At 35.5% G+C, this 10,533-nt stretch overlaps 1 protein-coding gene across 10 annotated transcripts in view; it reads left to right on the top strand.

The window, feature by feature from the left end:
* The window catches only part of LOC106875983 (uncharacterized), a 268,731-nt gene that overhangs the window by 109,994 nt on the left and 148,204 nt on the right, over positions 1–10,533 (top strand). For 2 of the 10 annotated variants that reach the window (XR_008264922.1, XM_052970776.1), the window contains one exon: positions 3,200–3,308. The exons of the other annotated variants lie outside the window; for them this stretch is intronic. The gene's annotated coding sequence lies outside the window, so the exon portion shown is untranslated. Of the gene's footprint in view, positions 1–3,199; positions 3,309–10,533 lie in introns of those variants that run through there. 10 annotated transcript variants of the gene reach the window in all.

Raw genomic sequence — 10,533 nt, 5'->3', positions numbered from 1 at the left:
TATATATATATATATATATATGCATGCATACATGGCTAGCTAGCTAGCTAGCTAGATAGATAGATGACTGCACACACACACGCGTGCGCACGCACACGACACACACAGTATGTCTACGAAAAGAATGACGTGACGGTAACAGCTGGAAAGTGTTGGATCAGAAGGCTGTTTTATTTAGATATGATTAAGGCTAAACAACAACGACATGTGAACGTCATAACTGTTGATGAAAAATTTGTATACGGTCACTTGATATGCTCGAAATACACCGATCTAGACGTAAACGTTAACAAACAACCACGATTTGTACTTCGTATTATTGTTTCTAGCATAGACTCAAGGCCAGAAAACTTATTGGGAAAAGGTTTCGTCGCGTCAATTGACTCCTGTATTTGACTGGCTATTTCTACAGTTTACTGACTCCAAAAGGATGAAAAACAATGGCAAAGTTGATTTCAGCGAGATTTGAACTCAGAACATAAACAGTCGGAACAGATAGCTCCAATGATTTTCTTTGTCGTTGCTCATCTACTTTTGCTCGTCCATGAATTGGTGTTTCTGTGCCTCAAGCAAGACATCAAAATTTAACAAGAAGATATGATACGCAACAACGCAAAGGCCACTGACTGCTCCTTTCTTTAGGCATATTAGAATATTTGTTTATGTATGTATATCTATCTATCTGTATATATATATATATGTGTTTGCGTGTGTGTGTGTGTGCGTGTGGGTATATATATATATATATATATATATATATATATATATATATATATATATATATATATATATATATATATATATCTCAGTCTGTGAACAAAAGTGGCCAATCATTTATTCGCTATATTTCCGACACCGAGGGTAACAAGAAGAGGTGACATTGGTTTCTATCTTTCTCACTGATGTTTATATCTTTTACCGATACACATCGACTTAAAACACACACACACACACACACACACACACACACACTCGTTTTACTTGTTGTTGATTAGTCCGCGACCTACCCTGAACTGATCAGACATACAGCCGAATGCATTCCAACCGTGGCCACTCCATCACTTTTCCCTCTAACACAATACACTCATGACCACCTCATCAAACGTGCCCGGGTTTTCTAATAGAGTAGAAATGTGATTCGAAGGAGCAATAACTTGCTGCTTCTGGGATGTGGAGTGAATACATAGAGGCGAAAAGACTCCGTCCTCGTTGATTTTGTAACATGTCTGGTGAGGTTATCCCCCACCTTCTTCGCACAATCTTAGTTTTAAACAACAGTATCTCTCTTACATTATGTTGCTCTGTTATGCAAACAAAATCAATTAACCAATCAATTAATTAATCAATAATTCTAGGAACCCAGTGTATAGAAAGAAAAGGCGATGCTGGAAGAAAATTAGGCGATTTCATAGAAATTCTTCTTACAATAGACTTCGATTAACGATCAGCTTCATCGCCATAATTATATTGTCACGTAACGTCTTTAAATGTTATTGATTTCGCTTGTTGTTGTTGTTCTTCTTGTTGTTGGAGTTATTGTGTTTTGAGCATCCATATTCAATAAGGTAAAGGATGCAGTAGTAATGTTATGCTGGGTCTTGTCATCGTTGTTGTTGTTGTGTCATTCCTCTCCTTCATTCAGGTCTGTATTTTTTTTCTTTTTAGTTAACAATTTGCATGTCCTTGTTATTGAATTACAATTGGTGAATCCGAACGAACATAAAAGAGAATGCAAAGAATAGGAGGAAGAATGAATTAAGGAAATGATAAAGTGAATCAATGAGATAGAAGAAAGCTGCTGATTTGGCAGATACAGCGAAGCGACGAAGTAAATACCTTCACCATTTTACTTTTGGAATTATAAACTCCGAATGTAAATCCCATTAGAATCGATAACAATCAGTAATAGACTGCTCGATCAATGCAATCGAATGCACTTCTCCCAATAAAAACTGGTTTTATGCCAATGATAAAAATAATTTCATATAAAATATGAATAACTGAAACTTTAGATTATAAAGGTAAAGAAGAGAGTGAAAACGCGGGCTTCATTTGAGCCTACTAATTCAGCTGGCTTTTATTGCTGCTTGGAATCAACTTTCTTAGGCTAAGGTCATAAGGTCACCCATCTCATTGTAAGATGTATAACAGCCATAACTTAGCTTAGCAGCCTCAGTTCCCAACTGTGATCCATTGAAAATTGGTGTTTGACACTTTATCTATGGAGAAACAGCAACGTCAGTAAATTAAAAGAGCTCTAATGAAAAATCGAAATGGGATTCCATCTTGGTTTTTCGGAAGCTTATATTCAATTTTACCAGATAGAGCCTTTATTTGTCAGCATAAAGTATATTTCTGTACCTGTATGCACAGACCTAGGCAAGTGTATGTTTTAATTGTTTTTTAAACATGCAACTCTCCTCACGTCGTGCTGCAGACCTTGTTCATGAGAAATAATTCAGTTTTATGACTGGTACAAGAGCTGCCGTCTGGTTTAGTACTGCTTTATCGAACCGAAAAATGAAATTAAAATTAACTCGGATGGGATATGAAGCGAATACGAACTGAATCCAAACAAATACGATGATACAGTCTATCCATCACTCTACGATTCTGCCCAGTCATCACCTTCAATTCTGTCATACTCAACAGAGATCTCGACAGAGATCTCCACTATATATATCCGACTGAAATATATCCGAGTTCCACTATCTGCATTAATTACTGAGTAATCTCCATATCTTGCGCATCCCCGCAGCAATCCTTTATGTAACTTATTTTGTCATGGGAATTAATGCAGATGCCAAGCTCAGATTTTACTCTTCAGATCACTTTTGCCTATTTTACATATTCACCATTATTCATGGCTGACGTTATCAGTTTTGCCATCTTCGGATGATTTATTTACTATAGACACCAATATCGATATTCGAAGCGGAAATGTAATGTTTACTGACTGGATTTTGTACTGAACGAGATAACAAATTCACAAATACACAGGTGCACACAGAAACACAGACGCATGCACAACCTTACTTATACTCATCTCCCTCTTCCATATTCACAATCTATTTTTGTCTTGTTACACATGCAATAATATTGTGCGTCCATTAGATTTGGTCTTCAGATTTGACATTTCATTTCATCCTTCCTTGTAAACTATACAGATTACTTCACAAATTTCTCCCGTCACTTGCAGCGCGTATTTCACAACAGAACTCCTAATCTGGGTCTTAACATGTCTACTGGAAGATCTTGGCAGCGAGACTGTATATATTCTTCTAATAACCACTGTGTTCTACTAAAAAGTAAGGGCATTTGAATCACTGTTCATAATCTATTTTTCGTTCTTATATTTGATAAAGGGAATCCTTCCCGAAATATTATAGAACCATTAAACAACCTACGGAAATTAATACAATATCTACTCATTTATATTTATTACACAATTTGCCAACCTTCTCACCCGCATTACTCAAAGTTTTTTTTTTTAAAACATATTTTCTATTTTACAATACTCTTTTTGCAGAAAAGATAATTACAGAACCCTGTGGGTATGCGTCTGTTATAAATGCGACGAGACTATTTAGGTTATTACTCCTATATTAAAAAATATTAATTCATAAGTTAATATTTTTATTGCTCCTGAGGAAAATATAACCAGGCTAACTCTCCGAAGGCTATTTAATTTCCTTCTAAACTGTTGAGAGCAATTATATTTCATGAAGCAATTAACCCAAACCCATTATCATTACCATTTTTTTTTAAATCAGAAATACAGATATAACCATGGCTACTACAATTGTACATTTGGGAATATAGATGAAACCAGTGAGTGACAATTCATCTTTTGGCTATACTTACTGAAAGATTTCATTCAGGAGCGTATTCCACTGAAACTCTTATTAATTACGTAGTGTTGTTGCTACTCCAGCAGAAAACAATAACCTCACTGAAATTTTTATTCAAAGCTTGGCTGTTCTATAGTTTTTATAAACGAGGCTATAAATTTCCTTTCGCCGCATCTTTAGTTCTCTCTCCCTCTCTCTCTCTCTCTCTCTCTCTCTCTCTCTTCCCCCATCTCTCTTTCTCAGAAATTGGACAAGTGACCGAAACGTGTGTTTTTTTCATTCTTCATTACAAGCAAAATCACTGAAATTGTTTGCGAACTATTTATGTCCCATACTATGTCGGCTAAGATTTTTGTAGTTTAGAAGTCAGAAGAAACCATTACAAATTCAGCCATGGGTGATGAGGATTAGTCAGTGCTTTAAAGTAGAGTACCAGGCTACATATTTTCTTTTATCTCTCCCTTTATATACTAAATTTGCGATTCTCAGTTCAATTCCTGTTTGCAATCAAACTTGAACTTGATTTTTTATAAAAGTGGAACTGTATCAGTGACCAAGTCGCACGCAGACAGTGAGATGAAAATTTTGTCACGAAATAATTCGTTCAAATTTTACCACAAGGTAAGCGATTTGCAGTGGTGGTGGGCGACTTGTCGATTACATCGACCCAGTACTTGGCAGGTACTTTATCTTAACGACTCGAAAGGATGGAAGTTGACCTCGTCGGAATTTGATGTCAGAACGTAAAGTCTTCGGAATAAATGCTGCTAAATTTGCTGGGGTAGCGATTCTACCTGCACACTGTCCTTTTGACATTGAATAATCCTTTCTACTATAGGCACAAAGCCTGAAATTTGAGGGAGGGATTAAAATCAATTACATCGATCCCAGTACTATATGGATACTTAATTTATCCACCCTGAAAGTATGAAAAGCAAAGTCGACCCCAGCAAAATTTGAACTCAGAACTTAGCGATATACGAAATACCGCTAAGCATTTTGCCCAGCGTGCTAACGACTCTCTTTTAAACTCTAGGCACAAAGCCCGAGACTTTGGAGGAGGGGGCCAGTCGATTACATCAACCCAGTACGCAACTGGTACTTGATTTATCGACCCCGAAAGGGTGAAAGGTAAAGTCGACCTCGGCAGAATTTGAACTCAGAACATAAACACAGACGAAAAACTGCTAAGCATTTCGCCCGGCGTGCTAATGTTTCCGCCAGCTCACCGCCGTTTTGACACTAAATAATAAACAATCAAGTTAACTGTTTCAGTGTGTTTATGAAAGGTTTAAATGAATCTTCTCTGGAGTAATTACCGGTTAAAATGTTTCCGAAATATTTAAAGAGTACAAATTTAAAAAATAAGAACTTTGAAATCGTAAAAATATAAATAAAATATTGGTTCTAATTTCTGATATACACTGAGGTGCAAGACGTATGCTGCCAGGAAGCTCAAGTCGCGATACAGTTAACAATATCAATTCAGATTTAAGGCGGTGAGATGGCAGAAACGTTAGCACGCCGGGCGAAATGCTTAGCGGGATTTCGTCTGCCGCTACGTTGTGAGTTCAAATTCCGCCGAGATCGACTTTGCCTCTCATCCTTTCAGGGTCGATAAATTAAATGCCAGTTGCGTACTGGAATCGAACTAATCGACTCCCCCATCCCCACAAAATGTCAGGCCTTCTACCTAGATTAGAAAAGCATATATTTATTCATTGACAAGTAATTCTCATGTGACAGGATGTAATCAGTACTAGACATTATCATTCCGCTATTAACTGCATAATTCTGATAGCCTATTACAACGGGTTACTAAATTTGTTTTTCTTACTTTCCAAAGAGATAATAGAGCTGAATGTGTGTTTTGAATAACCAGTTGAGCTTTGTTTTTAATAACCAGTTGATCTAGCAAACGGGGCCTCATATCAGTGAGGGGGGGGCGCATTGATGCTGTCGAGAGGTAGGCCCCGAAACGGCGCGCATTCTCTCCTGATGACCCCGTACACTTGCTAGCTTCCAGTATGCGGAGTTCTCGACTGGTAGCACTTGCATGTGCGAGTTGTTTGCAAGACATCTGTCCATTCTCTAAGAATTTGAGTATCACCATTAATGTCATGAAATCTCGTGACACATTTAGTTGATAGATTTCATCTTATGGAAAGACAGATAAGAAGACTAGTTGCAATACACAATATATATATTCTTCTCATTTGCTATACGCTGCAATGATTATGTTACTCGCTTCATATAAGCTAAGTGAAATAATTTATAAATTCTACGTCATTGACACTGAAACATAATGTATGCATGCCTAACAGAAGCAAGTTCTTCTCGAATCGAAGTCTTTTTTTTTTCTATTTCTTTAATGAAACTTATCAGCTATGATTTACAAGCAAAAGGCGTGCTTTATTACAAACTGCCGTTTCTTTTAAATCTAGAAGAATTTCCCTGCACTCTTTATTTTCTGTATCTTTTCTAAACTCAACAAAGAATGATTTATTTGCTTAATTAAGAACTACATGCTGTTTTAATGGAATCCTTTGCTGTCTTTAGATGTAGCAGTGTTTTTTAGTTGAGTATTAATTGTTAACTATGTAAAGTTTCGAATTACCGCCTTACGGCCCTTTAGTTCTTGTGTCGCCTCTGATTCTATTTGATAGAAAAAGAAATTAATGACTGACATTCACGTAGAACAATTAGGAAAACTGAATTCAGGCAAGGTAATGTAATGTTAACGAGCCAGAATCGAACGGAGGTGAGGAACACAACCGCTTAGACGACTACTGGAAACACCTTATTTAATGACCCAAATTACACGATGTAGAATAACATTGCTGAATTTTAAAACGATTTTACTTATATACGTGCATCTCCTGGCTTTAAACTTGATATTTTAGGATTAAGCGTTCGCTTGAAGAAATTTGTACGGATCCACTCAGGATTCTCAGTTCAGAAGCAAAATTTTCTGACACGAAAAGTTTTACTGATTTTCAATATTAAACAAGGTGTTTAAATACCCAAATTTTAGTTGAGCTTGTCTTGTCCTACAAGAAATATGAATCCATTGATATTGTTAAAAAGTTCAAATTAAACTAGAGCACCGGATAACTTATATCTGTCTATTTCATTAAATAACTGACTGCTCTTGTATGATTTATTGCTTTTACTCTTCAAACTCTTCTCAATTGGAGTTGAGTACTTTTAGTAAACAAATTTAAATCAGGTTTTAAGCCTTTTGATATCAGCCGATCTGAGATTGGCCCTTGTTCTGTGATACAAACTTTCTGTTTTGAAGTAATCTAATAACATTCCGTCAAAATTTCACATAAATGTTTTGTTCCAAACACTAGCTTAATAATGACGAAGTTATTTTACTAAATTCTTCATAATTTTAAGAATTAATTGGCACAGATGATCTAAATGATATAATGACGAAGGGTTTTGCTGTTCTATTGATATACTGTAGAGAGGCATGAGCTTTCAGGAATATTTAAAGCAGCAGTTGTAGGCTGAAGGTATCTTGAAGTATCTTGAAGTATCTTGTGGTCACTCGATCATTTTGATTGCAATTATAAAACATTACATGAACTTATGGCAAACCTTCAGAGCTAAACTAAGGGTTGTAACCAAACTATTAGATAAGGCTTTCACCTAATCCTAGCTTGCTGACGCATGTATTTCAGAGGCCAAGTGGTGGGTAAGAGCGTTGGCATTTAATCTCCAGATTTGTTTCAGAGAATTCATAAACTGCTTGCATTTAATTCGGTGAACTACGAATTTCTTTTGATTCGCCTTTCCCTGTTTTACTCTCCATGACCTTTCATCAAGTTAAACTCGTCTCAATAGTTGTATTCGAATTACTCTGTAAATAACCTTATTTAAACAACGTCTTCTCTTAATGACATTTATCCTTCCAAAAATTAACTGAGAATTTTTGTGTAATTATACAATATTAGGATTTACAGACTAAATGTTGTTTAACTACTTCAAAAGACTACTTCCCAGCAGTAAACATTACTCTTGTATTTCTTTTGATTTATCTTTGTCTTGTATTTCATATTTCATTAACGAGAAAGATATAACAGCGAGAACAAAACACAAGTGTACTGGAATAAACTCTAAGTCGTTAAATTAATTAAAAAAATTTCCGCTTTATTTACTTCGCGCAAACAAATATTTATTTATTTATTTACGTGTTTGCCAAAACAGCATAATCCATTATTTTAGTTTTAGCCAGCTTCCTATCATATTAGGAGTTCAGCCAAGCAAAATCAACTACTACTATGATGTAGATGATATTGTTTAAGCTTTCAGAATAACTGAAATATTTTCGCGGATCCTGTATTGTTAACCTATAAAAATAATTATAATTTTTTCTTGGTCATATTTCTGTATTATTTCTCTGGTTTGCTATTTTATTCCTTTTCTATTGATGATTTCTCAGCATGGGAGTAGTTTAAAAATATATATCTTCGAGAGAAACTATTACCGCTTTAGCTTCAGTTATTTTCAATAATATGCTTTGCACCAAGTAACCTGTTCTAGATTCTTATCATACGATAATCTTCCAAAATTATATAAACTATTTAGAAAACTTTTGCCGATAAAACATCGAATTCAATGTTGTTTCATTAGTTGTGAGCGCTGGATAAGATGATGGCGGTGACAAATGTCACGAAGCCAAGTTCTTCACCTGGTTTCGATACCGGCTTGGAAATGTTTTATATACGAATACCTTGATGAAAGCATGAACGTTTCACCAAGCATTTTCTTTCACCCTTTTGGCCTACGTCAATTACAGTTGTTCTTGCTACATCAGAGACTATATTACAGACTGCTCAATTGATGTTTACGATAAGACAGCAGAACCAGAGGCTTTCTTCAACTTTTCTGTCTTTGAGAGCAGCTAAAATCGACTGAGTTTTGATGTATGGAGATCGAAGGGTTAAATCAAATATTTATTTCACAGAGAACGATATTATTTAAAAAAGTGTAGTTAGTGCAATAGGTGCAGCCATTCTGTGTGGTTAAGAAATTTATTTCTCAAACACACAGGCTTTTGGGTTCAATTCCACTGCGCGGTATCTGAGGTAAGTCTACTAATATAGTCCTAAGAGGACCGATGATTTTAAAAGATATATATATATATGCGTGTGTGTGTGTGTGTGTGTGTGTGGTGATTTTTCCTTCACCACTTGACTACTGGTTCCGCAAAGAGAGTCCGGCAGAGTAAGTACGAGACTTAGAATAAGTATGGGGATCAATTTTATCGATTATACCCTTCACGATGGTACCCCAATATGACCATAATCTAATAACCGAAAACAGTAAAAGACCAGAAGAACAGTTGCTGATTAGCGAAGAGTATCCTTGACTCGGTTATGTGTACAACATTAAAGATGTTAGACATAATCTCAATTGCCTAGCTTGTACCCGAGACATTACTTGTATAAATATTATATATTTAAGGCCAGTATTTGATCTGCTGGTTGACGTCATCAGATATTTACAACTGGAATTTTTTATTCATCTTTATTGTCATATTCGTCGAACTTAAAACACATCTCAAAGTCATAATTGTGACTATGGCAATAGTCAGACAAACACGTAGCTTCATCTGCAATTTTTGTTGAAATTTCCATTTAATGTCGCTTCCAAACATTGCATTGATTTATTGTTTTTCACATAGCCATAATGTCTCAGATTTACAATGTGGTAGAAATAAGCATTACTAATATACATACTGTGTTGCGCTTACTGAGGCGTTCACATAGATTTAAAGAGTATCGCAGAATTTATTTGCCCGCCACTTATAATCTACACAAAAGCACGCACTTCGTAGTCATTCCTACTCCTATAATCGAGTTATTCATCCATTTTATAACATCTGTTTGTTCCCATTGATATTGTAATTAATTCCACAAACCCGGAAAGAACTGAAATACGATGTCATCCTTCGATAAATTTTAATTCCAAACTTGATTTAAAGAGGTTATTCACAAGTCTTAATTCCATTTGTATTGCCGCTATGACATTTTCGATCGTCAAATTATTATTCTGAAGTTGTCTCCCTTAATGCTCTTCACCAGAATTATTCATTCAACCTAATGATTTTTTTCCACATTACAAGTGTAATTATAATTATTTTTCTTACACGTTAGCCTTCCTTCCCTTTAACCACATGTTTTTTTTTTTGTTACTGCAGAAGACATCCCCGGGTAATTCTCCTACCCAGTCACTTTCGATGATCTTCAAGTTAGTTTACTTCACACAAATTCCGTTGCATGCTACTTATTGATTAGGTATCAATTCCATTCGTCTGTTATCGAACTTCAGAGCTTACGTCACGAAACAGCTACGCACTACTGGTTGCTAAGACAGCTGGAAGAGATGGCGGATCTATTTTAAAACGGGGGCGCCAGTTTTCATTTATGTTTTATGTAGTGTTTTTGGTACGGAAAGACTTTCAAACTTCGTATACTTATCTATTTTGTGTTATAGAACAGAAAAATATTTTTGTATTTGAATTTATTTCATGTAAAAAATTGTCTTATTTCGATAATTTCTACTAATCACTGACGTCTATTCAGTTGAAAATAGTTAGCGCTGTAACGGTGTATATCGTATTAATCCCCTAACCCTAACCCTAACCCTAACTAGACTGTTAACCCTAACT

Source organism: Octopus bimaculoides, chromosome 9 (genome assembly GCF_001194135.2).
Source record: "Octopus bimaculoides isolate UCB-OBI-ISO-001 chromosome 9, ASM119413v2, whole genome shotgun sequence".
Taxonomy (NCBI): Eukaryota; Metazoa; Mollusca; class Cephalopoda; order Octopoda; family Octopodidae; genus Octopus; species Octopus bimaculoides.
This window is presented reverse-complemented; position numbering and strand designations above follow the sequence as displayed.